This window comes from Mauremys reevesii, linkage group 16, assembly GCF_016161935.1.
Source record: "Mauremys reevesii isolate NIE-2019 linkage group 16, ASM1616193v1, whole genome shotgun sequence".
In the NCBI taxonomy this organism is placed as follows: Eukaryota; Metazoa; Chordata; order Testudines; family Geoemydidae; genus Mauremys; species Mauremys reevesii.
This window is the reverse complement of record NC_052638.1, coordinates 9205562-9224848: the sequence shown is the minus strand read 5'-3', so window position 1 is coordinate 9224848 and position 19287 is coordinate 9205562. Positions and strand designations below refer to the sequence as shown.

Below are 19287 nucleotides of genomic sequence, written 5' to 3'. Positions count from 1 at the left end.
TTGAATCTATTTCCCCATGTTAAGTATCCTCACATCTTCTATGGGCCATCTTGATTATCACTTCAAAAGTTTTTTTAGTCCTGCTGATGATAGCTCATCTCAAGTGATTGGCCTCTCCCTGGTTAGCCAATGACGTAATGTCAGGCTCAGTTGTCTAGTCGCATCCCAAGACTTTCAATGGCAAACCCTCCGAGACAACTGCAAACCATCGAAACCAGTTGGCAGTAAAAAAGGAACCTTGCAACAGACAAGAGATCATCCTGCCTGGGAATAGAAACAAAAGACTTTTTCAGTGTAACACTGAAGGGGAGAGGCCCCCTGAATCAATTCATTGAGGAACATCTTCCTGAATGGGGGTGTTTCATGAACGTTTGGAGCCTGCTTCCTGTGACACTAGCAAATTCTGCAACAGACTGAACTTGGGGGTGGGGTGGGGTTATTTTGCCGGCTAGAAAGGGAACTATTGATAAATGTGGCCCCAGCCTGGGGTTACTTTACTCCTGAGAACAACCAACAACATCTGCACAGTCACAGTTTGGGCAACTGCACCTAGACTTCAGTGGCCAGCAAGGGCACCTGTTCCCAGGCTGCCAGCTCCCCAGTGTCACCTCTTGGGCGGAGACTGCAGCCCTCTCCCCGCTGACCAGGGTAGTTCCAGGCTGTGCAATTTCCTGCCTTCACTATATTTCCCACCACAGACAGGTTGGCCAAGGAGACCTGCTCGCCTCCTTTCAGGGCCGGCTTCAGGCCCCAGCTCAGCAAGCAGGTGCTTGGGGCGGCCAAGGGGAAGGGGCGGCACGTCGGGCTCTTCGGCAGCGGGTCCCTCGGTCCCTCTCCGAGGGAAGGACCTGCCGCCAAATTGCCGCCAAAGAAGAAAGCGGCGCGGCTGAGCTGCCCAAGTGCCACCGATTGTGATCGCGGCTTCCCCCACCCCCACCCCCGCCGCTTGGGGTGGCAAAAAGCCCTGCTCCTTTCAGAGGACGTTAATAGGTGTAATTGCTACACTTATAAGGTACTATGCACCACTGCCTGTGTGTGAGACCCTATACCCCATGTTCACCACTTTTATAGGGTTCTGATATTTTGTACAAAGTGTGCCTTGTGAGAGATCAGTTGAAAACTCCAATCTGCTGAGCATAATTGTACTGTTAAAATGTGTGCGTCGGTATTGGCTACGGCATTGTACAACTTGTGCTTTATGTTTGTTACTGAAACATGTTGTAATTCTGGGGAACACCCACAGACTAGCTCCCAGTGTCAACAAAGGACTGACCACAGCTGTTAGAAAACGATGAGCTATTTGCCAGCAATAGGGACTGTAAACAAAAGATTTGCAGATCATCCCTCACATACAAAGACAGTGTGAACAAAAGATTGACAGTTCACCTGGAAGATGCTTCAAATCTCCCATAAACCACAGGCTGATTGTCTCCTCCCCTTGCTGGGGTGCAGGTCATCCTCACAGAAAGGAGGAGGGTATAAAATAAGAGGCAATGGCTTCCCCACATCCTGGCCTCCCCATCTCAACACATGGTGGCAAGAGTGTGTGAAAGACAAAGAACCATCATTGAAGTGTGTGTGGGAGGAGGTGGGGGAGGAAGGAGTCTTGGCTGGAAAGCCTCCCAGTCAGTATGGCCTGTGGAAAGTTTCGGGGAGAGAGAGCTTATTCAGCTTGGTTACGTTTAGGAGTTAGGATACAACCACAATCTTTTCTTTTCTAACCAGTGCTGACTTTTATGCCTCTCTCACTTAAAATCTCTTGCTGGTTAATAAGCTTGTTTCATTGTTTTTCTAAGCCAGTTGGCTTTGGGCTGGAGTGTTCGGGGGATCTCTACGCCCGTTAAAGGCTGGGGCATGTTCATCACCCCTTGGTGGAACGACGGATGTTTAATGAGTTGACACCCTTCGCAGGTGTTGGGGCCCTGAGCAGTACACGATGCACAGCTCTGGGGTGCAAGGCTGGGACAGGGATATGCGGGTGCCGCCCTGTGTCTATTTATGACTAGCTGGGCGTAGCATTTGTGGATTCAGCTTGGCCTCACTTTGGATGCTGGTGGGTGAGAGTGAACCGAGCCTGGAGGGGTTCACTGTTCACTAGCAAAGCGCTGTCAAAGGTCTCAAGGCTAGTGAGCAACGGGGACACCGCTTGTGGCCTAGGGGGTGTCATACTACGCAAGTCTATTTCTTCTTACATAAAAACACTCCAGGGAAAACCCCATTAAAAACAAAGAAAGAACCAACACAGGTGGTAATGAGCTTCCCAGCGATCACCCAACCCTAACATGGGCTCTGGCCCCACCCCAGGGATTTCTTTGTTCATCACAGCTTCAGGTCTGGACAAGCCCTCTGTCCTTCCCACCCTTCCCCCGGGGCTGGGGCCCTCTGTGAATCCGGGGTCCTGCCCATTGCCTGGAAGAAGGCCCTGAGCCAGTTTAAAACCAGGCTATTTCTCCAAAACCCCTTTGTCTATTAGCCCCTGGAGAATCCAGTTTGAAGTAGTATGTGTGCAGCTCTCCGAGGGGGGAGAGTTCAAAGGGCTGATGACAGAGGGATACATTAACATCCTCTGTCCCTACTGCAGAAGGTACGTGCAATGCCCCAGTAACACACAGAGGGAGAGGGGAGAGTGTGAGGGAGATTGTTACAGAAACAATGTTTTGTCTGCAAGTTTCTAGCACATACCCAGGCTCTCTGAGCCACTCGAGTTCCCGCTCTGGGTCCTGCACAGGGACTGGGTCACTTTTTCAAAACCCAGAGAGTGTTTCACTCTGAATGATCCATTTTACTTTGAGGAAACCAACAGCGAACAAAGGTAAAGCATGCCGGCGGGAATCACAACGTGTGAATCAGTAACTACAGGCATTTGAACTGACGCCCAGGGAAGGCAGCGGCAGAGAGATTAAGGGGGCCACTGCTTTTCTTTTAAGGTGCAAAGGATGGATGACAGCCTTGCAGGTACGTACACCTCAGGCTGCAAGTGAAACTGACTAAAACCATTGTTTGAGTTCATCCTGCAGCCAGCTGGGACAGGGTGCAGCTCACGGGAGCTAGTGCTAGAGCTCAAACAGGATGAAGTGAGAGGCCCAGTCCCTAGAGTCACAGGATTACATGCAAATCTCTGCTTTTGTTTACAAAAAACGGTTTCTAGCCCTCCTGGTTGCATGATTTTGGGGAGGTGGATTCATCATTTTTTTTAAATCAAGGGTTGGCAATAGTGTCCTTCCCTGTGATGCTCAGATTTCAACCTCTCTTCCTAGAATGGATAGCTCACCTGCCCCTACCCCCGCACCTTTGGAGAGGGTCTGGTACTTCCCCTCCATCCCAAGGAAGCCTGTTCACCCTTTCCTCTCCTTGCTGTCTCCGTCAGGATTCAGACATTACAGACCTCATGTTAAATCAGAGCCCAGCCAAGATCAGGGATTCGGAAGGGTCAGATCTCACCAGGGAGTGGAGATTCAGGACCCTGGAAAACCCAAACACCAGAGACGTGGAATGGCACAAACATAATGGAACTGGAGGAAAAGGAGCTGATGAGTGAAAGGGACTTAAGACACAGCTGTTCAGTATTTGGAAGAGGGTTTCACATCTCTGAAGAAAACCAAGGCCAAACCTGGTGGGGGGTTGGATATGGAGGTTGTAGCAGAAGGAGCCTGAAACACAGAGCCTGGTACTAGATGAGGCCTGAACCAAACATCAGCCAGAGTCAGGCCCTGCTTACAATGCCACTGTCCAGTACATGAACTTGGTAAGGATGGGGCAGGTGTTGCTAAAACAGAGACACTCCTAATAAATACTAGGCACTAGCTAGTCACTAAACACAGTCCAGAAGGGTAGTACGAGAATACCCTGCTACAGCGTTATAGAATAAATACACTCCCCGGAGATGGTACAGGGACACACTGACCCCTCCTACGGTTCGAACCAACAGGTCCAGGGTGTAGGGTGGTAACTAAGCACGTGAGAGGGGTGATACACAACTTGTTTGTATCAGGGTATAAAGAGGGGTCACAGAAGGTACATCTGGCCAAGGGGGCAGTGGAAAGTCCCGCTGCTGACTGAGCTGGTCCATTCTCATGGGCATACATGTCCTAGTGTCCATGCAGAGTCTAGGGGGTGCTAGTACAAGTGCTTTGTCAACAACAAACCTGGCCAAGCGCCGAAAAAGACCCAAAAATCAGGATTGTCCCAATTTTATAGGGATATTGGGTCACCCTATAGGTGAGGGCTGCATAAGAGAAAGGAGCTATTCATGACCCTGGAATTCACTGTCACAAACAGCCCCAGCTGGTGACTCCAGATCTGGAGTGTAATTTGACTCATTTGAGAGTTTAGAAGCAGCCAGAGCCTTCCCGCTACAGCTCCCTTGGAGGGGGAGGGGCATGAGACAGGTCACTTTGCTCAAATGACAAGGTGGTGATGACCCGCAACTCTGTTGTGATGCAGAGATTGTTGGGTCAGCCCCCAGGGGCTGCAGCATTTCACACCAGGCTGTCGCCCAGAGCACATGGCTGCTGCCTGTGGGTCTGAGTATAGGGACCAGGGTGATGGAGCAGGGCCTTTGGGACCAACCTGCTTCCATTGCTAAAGAAGGGAACGTGAGACACAGAAGGATGAAGGAAAGTATTCTTGTAAGGAAGAAGGAAACAAGGCGGGGAGGGAGGGATGAAGTATTGATAAGGAGAGGGTGTGTGTGGGTGCGGGGGGGGAGAAAACCAAAGAAGTTAGTGAGAAACACCAGGGAAGTAAGGGGAATGGGAGAAGAGAAAGGAGAAGCACAGAAATGGATGGGGGTAAAAACCCAGACGGATTTCTTTAGCATCAGGTAGGATCGCAATTGCCTTTGTCAGGATAAGCTCAAAGCAGCCAGTTGTAACTACCAGGGGTTAACAATGCAGGTATTTGTACAACTCAAAAAGGAAAGTTTACAACTGGCCTTAGCTGAGAGCTGGCATCAGCTTGGTTTTTACCTTTCAGGTCCAACTGCAACGTAATCTCTTCTTTCTGTTGATTTGATCACTGCAGCTTGTCTGTCAGAAGTAGTAAGAGAACCTGTTCCTATCAAGAGGTAAGGAATGCACCTTCTCCTAGCAATGGAGTGGAAACTAACCAATCTCAGTGTACTTTCAGGTGAAGAAAGTGAACCTATCCTTTGCTGTCAAAGGCTACAAGCAGTTTCATAAGAATAAAGCAAGATACATAACCAAAGCTTCTGAGAGGTTACAGAAGTATTGACTTGCTCTAGCCAAAAATAAGGAAACCACTTATACCTACCAGATTAACAATACAGCTGATTGTATGGAGAGAAAGAGAAACCAATCCAGCAATTCATCACGCAGAAGGTGTGCATTTATATTCCCTATTACAAAATGAATCCAATGACAATTCATTTACATTTGTTGCCTGACAAAAATATGGTCTGTCAAACATTGATCTTTCCAGGAGGTCATATTTCAAGATGCAAGGATGACACATGGCTGTAGTTTACAGGAAGGAATTAGCGGATCCATCCTTTTAAGGAGGTAAGAAATATGGGAATGGTGTATTGTAATAGTCAATGGTTCTGGTCATCCATTCAGGTGGAAGGAAGGTAACTGATGAAATCTTCCTCTCTAAAGAGCACAAGAAGTTGCTGTACTGAATAAAGCAATAAAAATGGGAGCTACCTGTTCAGATGAAAGCAGAGTAGTTAGTAATTCTAACCAATGATGATGATCTCTGCTCCTTTTTCCTTCCCAGAGAAGGCCATTGGTTGTTCCTACAAGGATGTAACAGGGAAGTTATTTCAAAGAACAAGTGCAACTAACCAGAGTGTGAAGATGAGCATTGAGCCTGTTCTTGCATTTGCAGAGAGGAGTTGTCCAGCTGATTCTATTTGTGCCTAATTGATCATTGTTGCTTATTTTTCAGATGTCAAGAAATAAGCGGAACTGATCATTTCTATCAAGAGGTAAGGAACGCACCTCCTCACAGCATGGAGGCAGGAATGAAAGGCTCTGTTTCTATTTTCAGGTGAAAGGAAGGTCTTACCACTCAAGGGAGGATGAGAGGCTGCTGAATTTAAGAAAAAAGAAGTCAGACAGGTAACAATACTTGGCCAGAGGGAAGAGCATTTTACTTCTAGTTCAGAAAAAGGCAAGCAAGCAGCCATTTATAAGCTTCAGGTTTTAACCAGTGTAGCTAGCTGTACCGCTAAGAATCAAAGCCTTGTGGTGGAACATGACTGACAAGTAGGTGAGCACTGAAAGGTCTCTAGAAGCCTAATGATCTGGATGCTAAGGAACCTTCTGCACTGATGACTCTTCATAGCTGGTAATAAGTAGTAATAAATAATTCTGTCAAACATTGATTGCAGGTTTTGCTCTTCTGAGATATGAAGAGACCAGGTGGTCATTCCTACCAGGGAGAAGTGAGGCTTAGTGGCATGGCTGTCCTGGGCAAGGAGGTAAGAAATACCACTCTCCAAACATCCATGTGTACATTAAGTGGTGTGGATTTTGCTTTCAGGGAGAAAAACTGTGGAAGACCTTACTTGTCATGGGGAGAGTGTCAAAAGCAGACACAAGATAAAGCAATATGGACTTGCCAACTGCTCAATCCATTGAGGACTCCAGTGACAAAATGTTTTTTTTTATTCCCTTGAAATAACACAGACAAAAAAGCCACTTCAAATAGTTCAGCTAGTCGCAAATCTGAATCAAGTCAGCAGAACATCACAGACATGGAGGTAAGCATTTAAGTTTCCCTGATTCTAAATGAATCTGGTGCTAAAGCAACACTTGCAGACCAAATAAATAGGCCACATTGCATCTGGAGATGCAAGGAGACCAGAGGGCTGTTGTGTTCTAGAAGGGACTAATGCAAATCTGACTAGCTGAACCAGGCATATCAGTTGGTAAGAAAAAAAAAAAGCAACTTTCTTTAACATTCAAGTGGAAATTAATAGATCCTCATACTTTCAGATGAGAGAAATGCAGATGAGTTGAACGTTGAGGGTGTGAAATCTTCAGGACGTTGCTAGAAGATCTGGGATATCTACAGAAAGGAAACAAGCAAAACTCGTCACTGTTACCAAGAGGTAAGGAACTCACCTCATAATGGAGAAATTGATGGATCTGGTTTCCCTTCAGGTGAAAGAAATGCAGCTGATCTGATCTCCTGGGGATTGAGGATTATAAGCAGTCATATTACTGCAGAACAAACAAATGCATGTTGCCAGACCTGCAAAAAGCTGCCTTCCTTGACTAGAATGGGAAGACAATCACTTATCACCTTCAAGTTTCAAACCCACAATGCAGCAGACCATCACTGACAAGGAGGTGAGCATTTAGGATTCTCTTATTACCAAATGGATTTGTCTTTTCAGGAGGAGAGTTACAGATGCTCAGGATTTGAGTACAAAGGAATAGGAATGGAGCTGAACAGATCCAACACCTGAAAAGACGATTGGATCTCAAAATATGAAAGACCCTTCATTCAATAAAGCAACAGGATTGGCTCTGAGGAGAGGTAAGCAGCATTTGGTAAGTCTAAGAAATGAGCATAGCAATTTTGTAGTGCTGATTGTAACTTATGTTGTGCCAAAGGGTTTGTTACAGCTGATCAGACATCTCAGGAGCTAAGAGGATGTGAGGGGGATGGCAGATGTCAGGGGATTCGTCTTTATTAGGAGGTGGTGAACCTGCTTGTCACTTCTGAGTGACATCAGTGGCTTTGGTTTTGCTTGATGAAGGAAAGAGCCAGCGTGGACAATATTCAAGACAGAATGTTCAAAAGTTGCTGCTGGGATGGAAGTAAAGAAGTAAGCCCTGGAGACGGGTTAGTGCTGGGACACAGACACTATCCTGGAGGGGCCTGGGACAGGGTATGTAACCATAGCGACCAGCGGGTCCTTTCCCCACTGTGGTCCTGGCTCGCATGCACAGGGTGAAACCGATCGCCATGTTTGGGGTCAGGAAGGAATTTTCCTCCAGGGCAGATTGGCCAGAGACCCTGGAGGTTTTTCGCCTTCCTCTGGGGCATCGAGCAGGGACCAGCCCTTAGGGCCATTTACGAACAGACATAATAAAATCCATCAAAGAGAACTTGTCTCCCTTTGTTTTTTGAATTTTCTATAAACCCGTCCAGTGCCCCTCGGCCATGCCCATGCTCCCAGCCCCGCAGCAGGGCAGAGTCCCTCCCAGGTGCACTGCTCCCCCATCGGTGCCAGCATGGCCCCCATGTCACTGTCCCACTCCAGCAGGGACCCAGCACAAGAGGGACCAGCCCACCGTCCCAGAGAGGGAAAAGCCGTGTGCACGGCCCCCAGGGATGGGGAGGGGACATGGCCAGGTGCACCGGTCGAGGGGAAAGCAGGAAGCACAGCGACACTGTTACCATGTTCCTCTCCCAGGATGCCCCGAGGGGCCAGGCCAAGGCTTTTGGTCGGCCACATCCAAGCGCTCTGCCCCGCTGCTCCGGACCTAAGAGCCCCTCAAAGAGCGGCTCTGAAAGGGGCAGTCAATGACCCCAGAGCAACTGTTCCACTGGCATGGTGGGGCCACCGCTCCCTGGGCACCTGAACTGGGCTCACAGGCTAGCAGCGAATAGTCCCCCAGGGTGGGTTCTGCTCTGGCTGCTCCTCGCTCCAGAGGGGCCATCAGGCATCCAGGAAGCTCTTGCCTTCAGCTGTCCTCTGCAGTCTGCTCCAGCTGTGCCCTCTTCTCTTCTAACCCCCCCTCCAAGTCTGGCACCTCTCAGGGCGGTGCTGGGTTGGGCTGCAAGAGCTCATTCCCCCTGTATTGCCCAGCATGGGGTCCATAGATCTCATTACAGGCATTCTGGGAAATCAGGTCTCCATGATCTGCCTCAGGGGACTGGGAGCACGACCAGGGGACACAGGACAGGGTCAGTATTAGCAGCACAGGGCTGGAGGGGATGAGAAGAGGGAGAGGGGCCAGTAACATGTTACTTCTGCATCCACTTCCTGCCCCTCCCCAATCAGCTTCCCAGCCGCACGCTGAACCTAAACCACAGGGCAATGCCCAAAATGTTGTTGTGGGGTCTCACACCTCTATAAACCCAGCCGCCTGAAAGCCACCGGGGCCCGATTCTCCCTGCAGGGAGACAGCATCTCCAAGGTGAAGACAATATAAGTGACTCGTACCTTGGGAAGGCAGTTGGCGAGAATGCGATATCCTGTGCAAAGATACCACGTGAACTGGTGTCACTCACAAACAGTGGTGCAGGAAGGGACCTAACACCAGAGAAGAACAAAATGGGGAAGGTCGTGGTCTTGGTTTTGCAACAATCTCCTCATTTCAGCTTCTATTTGGCAAAACGAACACAAACCAAGGGTTGGGGGAGGAAGGTCAGATCAGGGGTTTATTTTCTTGTAACCCTTCCCCCCACAAGATCATGGAGAGGGGTGGAGGGATGGTTCCGGCCCATCCCAGCCTGGCCTGAACACTGCACCACGGTCTGTACACACCCTGCCTAGGAGGAGCAGGCTGCAGGGGTATAAAACCACCAGTTAAATCCCCAGATCCCAACATGTGACATATTCTGCAGTGCTGGTGATCACAGCCCCACCTACAACAAAGTCTGCTGCCTCCCTTCATGGAGAAGGGCAGAGCTTAACTGTGCATCCGGCTTCCACACACACTGCATCCCCAGGCGTCAGCCAGGGTCAAATACCAGACACCAGAGAGTGGGGCTGATGGCACCAAGGCACAGGACAGACAGAGGCTGGGCACCCGCAGCTCCCACTGGTTCCATGTGGCCAGTGACAGAGGGACAGAGACACATGGGTCGGGGGAGTGATGAAGAGACCCCGGCAGGGGAGGGGAGATCAGACTGAAAGCAGCGTCTCTCACAGCCTAGGGATACATGAGACTCCTTCCAAAGAAGGAAGCAGGAACCGTTGCATGGCCGGGCTTCTCCCCAGCTTGCCAAGGGCTCACTACCACACCCAGGCTCTGACACACTTTAGTCCCAAACTAGAACTAATCAAGCCAGTTTCTCAGCTCACTTTCTGCATCTCAGGGGACTCTGGCAGATGCTTCCTGCCATTTCCTACCCTATCCTCCTCACAGCCCCTCCCTCTCGGGAATTGCCCTCTGGCCCTGAGAGCCCCAGGTGCTGCCTGGCCCCCTTCATTCGTCCAACAGGGGTGTGGGACCTACTGGTGCCAGCCACCGAGTGACATACACCCCCCTTCAGAAAAACCTGCCTTTCCCTTATGTGAGGGGCCCTCTCTGGACTGCTCTCACTGCCAATCCAGAACAGACTCCATGGTCACATATAGTCATGTTCCCCAAGTGCCCCACACTCCTTAATGCCAGGCAGTCTATAGAATTTCATCTTCTCCAGGGTTTCCAGGTCTCCGCACAGTGTCTCTAACTCTCCCTAAAGCTCCTGACCATCAGGATCTGGCCACCCCTCTCCTCCCCAGTGGCCTGATGTTCTGCCGACAGCTGCTCCTTCTGTCACTGAACCATCAGTAACCCCATCCTGGAGCCTCCAGTCATTCTGGGGCATCTCCAGTCCTCAGGACGGGAACCATAAAACAGGTGTCCCATTTCCTGTTCTGCAGAGGATCACGGCTTTCACCGTGGCCCTGGAGGTTCTACCTGGGTCCCCATACACCCTCCTCCCTACAGAGCCCTGAGCTCTGCCTCGATCAGGGAGCCCCTTTTCATGAGCCCTGAATAAACTTCAGACGTATTAAGCAGGGTCCTCTGGAGACAGGACAGAACTGGTTTTTCAGAGACATTATTTTGGAAATTCAACTAATAGCCCTTTTTATTGGCCAGTCACTGCTGCTTCCTGAATTCAGCACAGGGAAAGCCCATCACTTCTGCCTCTCCCCCCACAAGAGGTACCACCAGCAGCAGCCACAAATGTCATTTGTGCTGCAAAGTCCTCCAGGGTCTCTGCTCCACAGCCTGCTTGTTGCTAAAACTCCCCTCCTGCATAGGCTGTGTCAGCCTCCCTTCAATAGCTTCTGGGGGGAGTCACATCACTCTCTGACTGGCCAACCTTAGAGCCCAAGTCAGTTAACCCCTGGCCTGTGATTGCTGCTGGGATGTAACAACCACAGGGGAGGGGAGCAGTTTCCAGGTTCAAAGTGGTGACACTTCAGCCCATAACATCACTGGGCATTTAATAGCCATTGTCTTTGACCACAGGCAGAATTGTTGCTGGCAGATCACTGCCTCCCATGACTGACACTGGAACCAGTCTCCTGCATTTTAAGATACTGATAAGTTACTGGAGCTACAATGTCCTTTTCTCCCATCAGCCTTAACACTGTCCATTTCCCAGCCTGTTAACTAGGATTAACTGCACTGTCCTACATCGCTGGGGCATTGTGAGCTCACTTGAAAAGGGAAGAATAGGGTTTGTGACCTGGGACAAGGTTTTCTTGCTTGTATTTCACTCTTGAAATAGCAGATTTTTCCTACCCTGGTTTTGGCAGAGCACTTTGGAGGACTGAAGAATCAGAGTGGGACAGTCTGTAGCCTCAAGAGGTATTTAGGCCCTGAACTCCTGTGGAAATTACTGGGAATTAGGAGTCTAAATATCTTGGTGGATCTGGTCCTGTGACCTCACAATAGACCAAGCACCAAGCTGCAAGTGGTCCAGTGCTCAAATGAGGCAGGAGAGAACCCTGATCTCCAGTGGAGCTGGTCAAACTTTTAGGGACTTTTTAAATAAAAACCCCCAAAGAATTCACAGAAAATCATTTATTCCTTTAAAAGTTTGTGGAAAATATTTAATATTTTCTGACCAGGTCTAGCCCCAAAGTCCCTGTACAATTTTCTTTCAGCCTCTATGTACCAATCCAGCCACTGTAACAGAATCTAACTTGCCCAGTTCAGGAGAGTTGTAGCTGTGTTGGTCCCAGGAGGAGGCACAGAAGATGCGTGAGGTAATCTCTTTTACTGAACCAAGTTCTGATGGTGGAAGAGACAAACTTTTGAGCTTCTTGTGACCTGAGGAGCTCTGTGGCGCCTGAAAGCAGGAAACCTGGTTCAGTAAGAGATTACCTGCTTCACCCACCTTGTCTGTGTTTTACGAGTGTCAGTCACCATGGTACTGGAACTGTGGAGCTGGTAGCAGAGCTCACAGCTACCAGCCCAGGCAATGTGTGAACCTGGCAGCCTGAACCACAGATGTTACATGGCTCATTGCCACCATCCATTGGTGAACAGGGGAAAGAGCAGCAGACAGGGGAAGTACAGCTGGAGAACTCACTGCCCAAGCTTTCTACCTGAAACCCTCCATGACCTTTTGGGTCCTCAGCAGGACTGTACACGAGCCCCAAGTTGGTCAGATAATGTCACTGAACGGAGAGAACAAGACTGAGGGGAACAAGGCTCCTACCTGGAGGCAAGAACTCCGCTCAGGGGTCCTGTCACCCTCTCCACAGAGGGCTTTGCAAAGAGGGGGCACGGAGGAGACTTCCCAGCAAGAGGCGGCATTGAGGGGGATCTTGGCTGAAGCTGCAGTGGAGGGAAGTGAACTCTGGTGAGGGGCCCCGACACAGCACCCGTACAGCTGAGATCACTATAGCGGGGATAGGTGGGGGAAGGGCTCACAAGAATTGACAAGACCCTTCCCTGAGGGAAGCCTGGAAGCTGTAAGTTTCTGCTTTGGTTCTCCCCAAAATGAACTTCCTTGAAATCGCTCTCCAGTCTCCAAGGTGCCACAAGTGCTTCTGTTCTCTCCAGGGAAGTTCACGTGCAAGGGCCACGCAGCCGAGATCACAGCTTGACCAGCCACTGAAGACTCCTTAAGGCAGCTCAGTGGGTCACTTCTCTTCCCAGCAGGGTCTCCAGCTATTGTAAAGAAGCCCTTCTTACTGCAGAGCTGTCATCCTGAGCCTGCAGGCAGAAACAGCTCAGAGATGTGAACTGCTCAGTGCATCTTAACAGAAGTGTTAATTCTGTACCAAATTGAGAATGTCTACATTAACTATTTCATTGCTGAGCATTTTAACAGCCAACCAGTGTTTTTATCTCACAAGTGAGAAAATTCCCCAATTTTAGTTTGCATTTTTAGTACTAAACTGTGCTGGACAATCACAATTAAAAAATTGAGAAACAGCATAAAAAAAGTAAAATGCAACAGCACAAGGGATACTGTACTGATCTTATTAATCATTGACATAATTAAAGCCATCCCCTGTTAAAACATAGACATAGCTACTGCAAGCTCCTCAGCTTGCAGCATTTCAAAGCTCACTCCCATTTCCCCATCAAGACATTTCATACAGAACATTGCTTGTTTGAAAAAGTTTCCTTTTTGTCAGAGTGTCCACTTAAAAAATGTGTCAAACAGAAAGAACAAAAACAGTTTTCCCGCAGAGTTTTTTGTGTGGAAAAATTCCCAGCATCACCAGTGACTGCCTGGTGGGCCAGGGTGACTTTGACCACCACAGGATTTATTTTTGGGGGGAGGGAGGGCAGGGGGAAGAGTGTGGCACGGAAACGAGAGAACAGAGCAATTCTTTTAGACAGGACTGCAGTAGTATTTAATCATCATCATCACCCCCCCCCCCCAGTACTTATTGTCCAATTTCCTCATGAGGTCACCAAGCTTCCCCAAAGTCAGCATGTTCTTTTCCAAGGGGTGACTTGGCCAGACACTGATGTGATGCTGTCTTTAGTACAGCTCCTGCCACTCTGCTAGTACCATCTGTAGCTCTTTAGCACGGCTTTTGCTTCCAGCAGTGGTGTGAGTGGGGTCTGACATAGGCCCTAGACCTCTCCCTCCACCAGCAGCCTCTGAGAAGGTCGGTGGTTAACTGGAGCCACAGGACCATGCCCTACTTCTCATGTTCGGGGTAGTCTATTGTCTACAGCTGCTGGGGATGTTGGTGGGGTTTTTGCTGCCTTGCACTCATACGATGCTCACTCGGTCACATCCAGCCAACTCTCCACAGGGGTCCTGCTGCAATATTCCCTTGTTTATAACTTTCCCATTGGCTGTACGGAAAGGAAAATCTGGGCAGGAAGACAATGGCGAATTGGTGACACAGAAACAATTAGGAGAAGAATGGGTAGAGGCTGCCTGTGAACCTTTATGGGAACAGGCAGAGAACATTAGTGAGCAGGCAGGACAAATGGCAGTGGGATTTGGACATGATCTAACCTACCTCCCACCATGATACCTCGCCCCTAGATAAGCACCTTACTCAGCCTCCCTCTCCACTTCCATAGAGAGTCTCTCCAAGCACCTGCAGTCATGTGATCCTGGCTGACTCACCCATCCAGTCCCCTAGTCAGACTTTGCCGGCATTCCCAGCTGCAGGTCATTCCGACAGCAGCTCATCTCTTGGTTAACACAAACACCCCCCATGTGCATTGAACTGAGAGGAGTGTCCATGCTTCTGTTTGACCTGTGATCAGCGAGGCTGTGGGTGAAATCCCAGCACTATGGGAGTCAATGGCAACGTCCCCACTGACTTCAGTGGGGCTAGAACTTTACCCTGTGCTCCTTCCCCATCACAGCTGGGCACATTCACCCAGCTTTCCTCTGAGTGGGTCTGAGGGGCAGGGCTGGGTTTGACTGCAGTAGGGTCTGATGGGGGTGACAGAGACCCAGGGGAAATGCCACCCCTCTGCATTACAGCGCAGGGCACAACTCAGCCTGTGTGTGAGCAGTGGGGAGCTAAACCCTGGTTTGCAAGTTCACCTGGGGCACAGGGCTTGGCCCAGCTCTCTGCACCATGGGGCATTTCACTTGATGGGGAGCTTGTCAATATCCCTTTATTACAGGGGTTTTTAGAAGACCCCTTCCTACAGTATCTGAATCAGACTTTGCTTGTTTGTTAACACTTGGAGCTGATTAGAAACAGCCAGGGAGCAGGGCAGGAGATTGGGAAGCTTTGGGCCAAAAGGGGGGGGCAACCAGAGACCAGCAAGGGAAAGAGGGAAGGGAAAGTATAACAGGGGGGGGCCACCCACCTCTCATGAGCACCCCCTGGTCAAGTGTGTCTGCAGATTTCAAATAGTATCAGACCACACCCCCAGGAAGTCCTCCCTCCCTGGAGGGAATCATTTTAACTCACTGGGTCTCTTCTGGCCCCAGGTGGGACTCTTAGCCATTCTGTTCCCCCTTGGGGGGGGGTGTCTCAATCACAGTTCAACTGTAAGCCCAGTTCCCCAGTGGCCTATGGGAGGGGAGAGGACCCAGGACCACCCACTACTCCAGGTCCCACCCCAGCGATCCTAAGAACAGCAGCCACACACCACAGATACTTCTCTGGGCCACTTCCCCACAGCCCCAGCCTTCACCAGTACTTCACCCTTACCTCAGGGCTCTTCTACATTCAGACCCAATAGCTAGCCAGGAGCTCTTCCTCGGTGACCACCAGCACTGAGTTGTCCATGGTGCAGCCATTCCCTTTGGCCAGCCAAGAGCCCCTCTACACTCCTCTAGCTTCAGCCAGGAACAGACTGACACTGCAGCTGAAACTCCTTTTATATGGCCCTCCTGTGCCCTGATTGGCTGCTTTCTGCAGCCTTTCCCTGATTGGTCGTGTCCTGTACAGTCTCTCTAGGCTGCTTGGAAGACTTAGCTCCACTGCTCCTTTCCTGGGACGGATGTGGCAGGACCCTGAGGCCTCCAGCAGGGGCCCTCTGGGCCTAGTCCACCCCATTGCAAAAAGTAAATGGAGAGAAAAGACAGCAAAAAAAAGAAAAACACAAAAACAAGAAAATATCTGATGGAAATAGCCCCAAAAAGTGGGGATGGAAGAGGAAATAGAATAAATAGAGGGAGAGAAACCAAGGGAGACAAGTGGGGAGAGCTGCAGTGATTGCAGGGGGTGGGGGAGGGTGACGCTGCCCATGGCGGGAAGGTCCCGTGTCCAGAGAGATGGGGAAGGGTTGTGCGTATGGGGGAGGGGGAGGGCAGATTTTTTTTAAAGAAGCACAGAGGCAGTGACGAAAGGGGACAGATTCACTTTCTATTATTTCTTATTGTCTGTTTCTAAATGACCCTAAGGGCTGGTCCCTGCTCGATGCCCCAGAGGAAGGTGAAAAACCTCCAGGGTCTCTGGCCAATCTGCCCTGGAGGAAAATTCCTTCCTGACGCAACCATGGTGATCAGTCTGACTCTGTGCGTGCGAGCAAGGACCAGGGTGGGAAAGGACCCACTGGTCGCTATGGTGACACATCCTGCCCCAGTCACACCCTGAGGTACAGTCTGTGTCCCACTATTTGCCAGTCTTCAGTGCTTTCCTCTGAGAAGGTACAACTCACTTCCTTGCTTCCATCCTGGCAGACGGAACCAGCTGCTCTCCTTCCCCAGCAGGTGAACAGATCCGAATTTGAATCCCCCAACAGCCCTGTCAAGGTGAATGCTATTTCTTCACCAGTTCTGCCAGCAGCAGCATCGTTTCCCTACTGGCTGCTCTGACCAGCTGCACTGCTTTATCCTTGGTGGGTCCAGCAGGCTCTTCCTCCATAGACAGGTATCAATCAGCCCCTTCATTAACACACAGACACAACCAGATAGTGCTGACCTGTGACAGTCACAACCAGCTCCACTGATCAGTCCAGACAGACACAACCTCTTACACTGCTTTCCTCTTCCCCTGCACTAACTTCTCCTTCCAGTTCCTCTCTCTCTATTCACAACCAGCTCCTTTGTGTCTCTCAAGCCTTCCTGTCTGGGAAGATCAGCTCAGCTGCATTTCTTCCACCTGAAAGGCTGACCAGACCCATTATTGTCACTTGAACTCTCTGAGAATGTGTATTTCTCACCTCACGAAAGGGGATGATCAGTGTCCATAACTGCTTCTTGAAAAGCACAGCCCCCTGCTCTCCTGACATCTGGACAAGTGCGATGTGCTGTAACGATCAATATGTGACAGATTTGTTTGGTGTCTGGAGGGCTCTTCACTGAAATGATCATTTTTCATTTAATTTAGGTGGCAAAATGGAACCTTAGATGCTCACCTCCGTGCCGGGAACGGTCTGAGTGTGGCTGTGTTTGTAGAGATGCAACCAGCTGCATTGTTTAACACTTCCTGGGGATAAGTGGCTACTCTCCTTTTCCATGAATAGATTCACAGGATGCTTCTCTTACATCTCAGCAGCTCTGGTTACATACATTGCTTTGTTCTCAATTAGTTGGCAGCATTCCCCTCTTGACATATAACATAGGCTCCGAAAGAAAAAACAAAGTCTTTGATTTGCACTGGGATGCTATAAACAGGTACTGTATATTCCTTACCTCCTGATAAAGAGGAATCCCTGTTGTCTGCTATGGTCCTCAACTCTTCACGTATCTTGGGATGTGTCATCAGCTGTAACAATCAGTTTTTGACACAGCATTACTTATAGTCAATCTTGGGGTGTCCTACAGTTTTATGGTGCTTTCCCCAACCTTATTCCCTTGGCAAATAACCAATATAGAAATATTCACTGAGGCTGTGGGGAGCTGACCAGAGATACAGTCACCTGCAATCTTCCAAACAGATTTCATAGGTTCCTGAACTATTCCTTATCTACAAGGAAAAATACTTTCTTCACTTCACAACGGGTCACTCACCTGGCCAGTCAGGTTGCTCGCACAGTATTCCTCTCCTGGCATGCAAGATGAATTTCATTTCTTGCATCTGAAAGAATAACCAGATCCAGGAACTTAACCTTGAAAGTCAAGAGAAGGTGAGTTCTTTACCTCTTGGCAGCAGTGCTTAATTTCACTTTTTTCCTTTCAGTAAGAACCATCACAGCTCTTCTAGGAGCTTCCTCAAGTTTTTTATATCCTCAGTGTTCAGATGCGCCTCTCCCAGGGGCGGCTCCAGGCCCCAGCAGGCCAAGCGCGTGCTTGGGGCGGCAAGCCGCGGGGGGTGCTCTGCTGGCGCCATGAAGGCGGCAGGCAGGCTGCCCTCGGCAGCTTGCCTGCGGAGGATCCACTGGTCCCGTGGCTTTGGAGGCAGCCTGCCTGCCATGCTTGGGGCAGCAAAATCCCTAGAGCTGCCCCTGGCCTCTCCCATCGGAAGGTAAGAGAGGATCCATTCATTTCCACTTGACTGGTACAGAAATGGACAGATCAGCTTCATTAATTCCTTCTAGAGCACCACAGCCTCTGCACTCCTATCAGGAGAGGTACGATCTGCTGGTGGAACGATCAATATTTGGTATATATTCCTGATTGGGTTTGCAACTGCTGCTTTGGCACAAGATTCATTTGGTAATAAGAGGTTTCAGAGTTGCAGCCGTGTTAGTCTGTATCCGCAAAAAAAACAGGAGTACTTGTGGCACCTTAAAGACCAACAAATTTATTTAAGCATGAGCTTTCGTGAGCTACAGCTCACTTCTTCGGATGCATAGAATGGAACACCAAGAGAAACTTGAAACTCACCTCCTTGGCCCATGATCTGCAGGGATGTTTACAGCTGGAAAGTGCAACTGGCTGCACTGTCTCAGGGGGCTGCTCTCCATTCCCAGGACTATAGCTGCAGAATGCTCTTCTGTCCCCTCTGTGGATTCAGCAGGTGGCCAGGCACATTGCGTTAGCAAAGTCTGCACCTGCTTCTCACATTCTTCCCTTGGCAAGTGAAGCAGCAGCAGTTCTTCTACCTGCAAGTTAATAAGGTCCATTAATATCCACGTGGGTGCTCTGAGCCTGGGCATTTCTTACCTCTTCCCCAGGACAGTCGCTTTCACTCATTTCCTCCTGGCATGGGTGGTCACCTGGTCCCCTCACATCTTGAATGATGATCACCTGCAAACATCAATGTTTCAGAGAATTTTTATTTGTTTTTCTAGCTATGCAGAGCCATCAGTCAAAATGTGCTTCATTTGGCTTCCAGAGGCTCTTCTCTGCTCACCTCCTTGTCAGTGATTTTCCATTGCCTGGCTGTGATTTTCAGAGGTGCAACCAGCTACATTGTTTAATAAATGATGCAGAATTGGCTTTTTCCCAAACTGGAGTCATAAGATGCTTTTCTTGCATCTGCACGGGTATCATTTCCTGCCTGACTGCATTCTTAAGTTCAGCCATGTCTTGGAATCTTCCTTCCTTGAGAGGTAACAACCTCCCTCTCCCCTGACATCATTAAACCAGTAACACCCAGGGACACTCCCTCTGCATGCAAACCATTGGAAAACCAAGGAAAACACAAGAAAATCCCCCACTTCATCACAGTAAGCACTGCCTTTCTTTCACCTGAAGGTAGAAACAGATTCACTGATTTCCACTCCTGTGCCAGGAGAAGGTGCATCCATCGCCTCTCGGTGGATATGATCTGTTTCATTCATTTTTTTCTTGACTGGGTCAAATCTCTTTGTG

The 19287-nt window shown here is 49.5% G+C and overlaps 2 long non-coding RNA genes across 10 annotated transcripts in view; one reads left to right on the top strand and one right to left on the bottom strand.

The window, feature by feature from the left end:
• LOC120384377 overlaps nucleotides 1-19287 on the top strand; it is an 81263-nt gene that overhangs the window by 14362 nt on the left and 47614 nt on the right. The window contains exons 1-9 of one of the 9 annotated variants that reach the window (XR_005588777.1): nucleotides 4439-4628; nucleotides 4975-5339; nucleotides 5440-5519; nucleotides 5908-6080; nucleotides 6353-6442; nucleotides 6651-6724; nucleotides 6960-7075; nucleotides 7364-7506; nucleotides 7730-8085. This is a non-coding gene — a long non-coding RNA (uncharacterized LOC120384377). Of the gene's footprint in view, nucleotides 1-4203; nucleotides 4219-4427; nucleotides 4629-4794; nucleotides 4823-4974; nucleotides 5340-5439; nucleotides 6081-6352; nucleotides 6443-6650; nucleotides 6725-6959; nucleotides 7076-7363; nucleotides 7521-7729; nucleotides 8086-19287 lie in introns of those variants that run through there. The other 8 variants (XR_005588776.1, XR_005588771.1, XR_005588774.1 and 5 more) reach the window with 8 other exon arrangements.
• On the bottom strand, nucleotides 16447-18842 carry LOC120384409. Its single transcript, XR_005588867.1, has 5 exons — nucleotides 18358-18842; nucleotides 17542-17608; nucleotides 16947-17296; nucleotides 16752-16838; nucleotides 16447-16473 (listed from the first exon to the last, which is right to left on the bottom strand). It is a non-coding gene; the product is annotated as an uncharacterized LOC120384409 (long non-coding RNA).